Source organism: Homarus americanus, unplaced genomic scaffold (assembly GCF_018991925.1).
Source record: "Homarus americanus isolate GMGI-L3 unplaced genomic scaffold, GMGI_Hamer_2.0 scaffold47865, whole genome shotgun sequence".
Classification (NCBI taxonomy): domain Eukaryota; kingdom Metazoa; phylum Arthropoda; class Malacostraca; order Decapoda; family Nephropidae; genus Homarus; species Homarus americanus.
The window spans coordinates 397,341-400,000 of NW_024740134.1; the positions used below are offsets into that span (position 1 = coordinate 397,341).

Sequence of the window (2,660 nt, forward strand, 5' to 3'; positions counted from 1 at the left end):
TGGTACACAGTGCAGAACAAAAGACTAACGCCGTCCGAGATGTGAGGTGCATATTTGGCGACGCGCAAATAGAATATGGATGACACACGCTGTGCGTCACTGCGCGTCATTAGCTGAGCTCTCTCTCTCTCTCTCTCTCTCTCTCTCTCTCTCTCTCTCTCTCTCTCTCAGAACACCGCCGGTCGTTGTAAATCAATCGATAGAAGGAAATTAATCATGTTTAGTCTTCAGTAAATTTTGTTAATGAGTTTATTGTAATTTTCATTTGTTTAAGACCATGCGTCACTGTACATCGCCATGCGTCACTGTACGTTACCATGCGTCACTGTGAGTTACTCAAAATAACTTAACGTAACACAATCCAATATAAACCTAACCTAACCTCACCTAAGCTTCGAGACCGAGGATGACCGGCCCTAGGGTCTCCATGGCGTGAATTTGTTGAAGGTGTAGAAGCTGTCGCCAACACCACAACCACACCCTAAGTTAACGAGTTGCATGACCCAGTGTCAAGTAATAGTCCGAGAAGACCGGACAACTCGCCAACTGCACTGGCTAACCATTACCCTGCAATACGATCCACAGATCGATTAACATCCAGGTCCCCAATTACTCCTGGGTAAACAGAGGCAAATGGCGTAAAGAAACTTGCCCATAGTTTCACCCTGCTCGGGGATCAAACCCGGGTCCACTCGCTTGCAAGGCGAGTATGCTGACCATTACACCACAGGTCGCTAACCTAACCTAACCCACTTGACCAACACCGTAATTCTTAACCCAGAGGTAGACAGTAGAAGACGTCGTTCCTGTGTTATTTAGATCTACACCCGTCTGAATTATTGGCATTTATGTCTGTTTGGTATTCCTCTCCTGCTGTAGGTTAGATGTTATCACCATTTAAGTCCCAATACTCCCTGACGGCGCCCGTGAAGGAGGAGGAGGAGAGGACCTTTTTTAATACTCAAGAGGGCGATGTCAGTACTCGAATCTGGTCATGGTTCACGTCACTCTCTGCTTCTTCTCCTTCCTCCTCCTCTTCCACCCCTAGTTCTCTTCCTCCTACCCCTTCTGCTGCTTCTCTATCCCTTTCCTTCTCTTCCTTCTCCTTCCCCTTCCCCTCCCCTTCTGCTGCTCCTATTTCCACTTCCTCCATCTCTCTCCCCCTTTCCCCTTCCTGCCCCCTTCTCCTACTCCTCATCCTCTTCCTCCTCTCTCTCATCTTTCCGCTCCTCTTCCTCCTCCTCCATCTCGTCCACCTGTGCCACCCCAAGTTCATCATCTTTCTTATTCCCTCTGCACACCTGAGCCCTATCATCTGGCGACGTCATATAACGAGGGTGAGGAGCATTACAAGTGTATGACCCACACCCCCGGCAGGAAGGTCTTCGAGAGAGAGAGAGAGAGAGAGAGAGAGAGAGAGAGAGAGAGAGAGAGAGATTCCACCCAGGTAACCAGATAGCTTTTTAGTTTCTCACCGACAGCGATGAAAGCAAAGACTTTATTAACATATTTATCATAGCTGTGGTGACGCACGCTAATGATCTCGTTCCCCTCAGCTATCTGGTCAGAGGTTGGCAAGCAGTCACAGATAAGACTCCTCGCCACAACTACCAACAGGATTTTTATTTGTAGTAGAGACGATAATAGGTGAGGGAGGATAACATGAACGATCGGGGAGAAGGAGACGATAACAGGTGGGAGAGATAACACGAATGATAAGACAGAGAGAGAGAGAGAGAGAGAGAGAGAGAGAGACAGAGAGAGAGAGGATAAACACGGGTCTTGAAGCAGAGTTCCACAAGTCTTCTCCAACATTATCTACGTCAACATACTAATGCTCCAAATGTCTGAGTGAAATTAATTATTGAACATTCGTATATTGAGGTACCGGCCACTCCTCCCTGTCTGGTTAGGTTAGGTTAGGTTAGATTGTGGTTATGGTTAGGTTAAGTTAGGGTTAAGTTAAGATGTAAACAGACCACACTAACGTTATCAAACTATCAATAAAATCCCTTAATTATTTCTTACCTTGAAATATATCGATATAACAAAACATAATATAAAGATAAATATATTCTTGGTTTCTTATATTCCTTCTGCAATATCATCTTATCTCCTGAGTATCGTGAGTGACTCAACACCGAGGTCTGGCTGAGTCGTGAGCTGACTATTGGCAGAAACATTTAGGTAATCAAGGGCTAACAGGCTCAAATTCTCTTATCGACGAAAGTTAAAGGAATTGGAATCTCTTTTTTTTTGGGTGGGGGGGGTGGGTGGGGGGGTTGAGAGGTCACGAGAGGTCAGTTGTCTTAGGTCATTTGGAGGTTTAAGTAGTTAGGTTTAGGTCATTTGGAGGTTTAAGTAGTTAGGTTTAGGTCATTTAGAGGTTTAAGTTGTTATGTTTTGGTCATTTAGTAGTTTAGACTGGTCAGATCGTTAGGTCATCAGAGGCTAAGCGTGTCAGGCTGTTTAGGTCAATAGACGTTAACAAGGGTTCGATATCCAGGTCTCGTTGTCGTAATATAAATGATATCAGATCCTCTTGTCATCAAGGACTGAAGGAATCCAACAGCTTTTGTCATCAGTAAGAGGAATCAGATCTTGTCAACGAAGGCAATTAGGAATCAAATTCTCTTGTCGTCCAATGATAAAGATGTCAG

The 2,660-nt window shown here is 44.9% G+C and overlaps 1 non-coding gene across 1 annotated transcript; it reads right to left on the reverse strand.

Annotated features, from left to right (window-relative positions):
• Window positions 1-660: 660 nt before the first annotated feature.
• Trnaa-ugc lies at window positions 661-734 on the reverse strand. The gene has a single exon. It is a non-coding gene; the product is annotated as a tRNA-Ala (tRNA).
• Window positions 735-2,660: the final 1,926 nt, after the last annotated feature.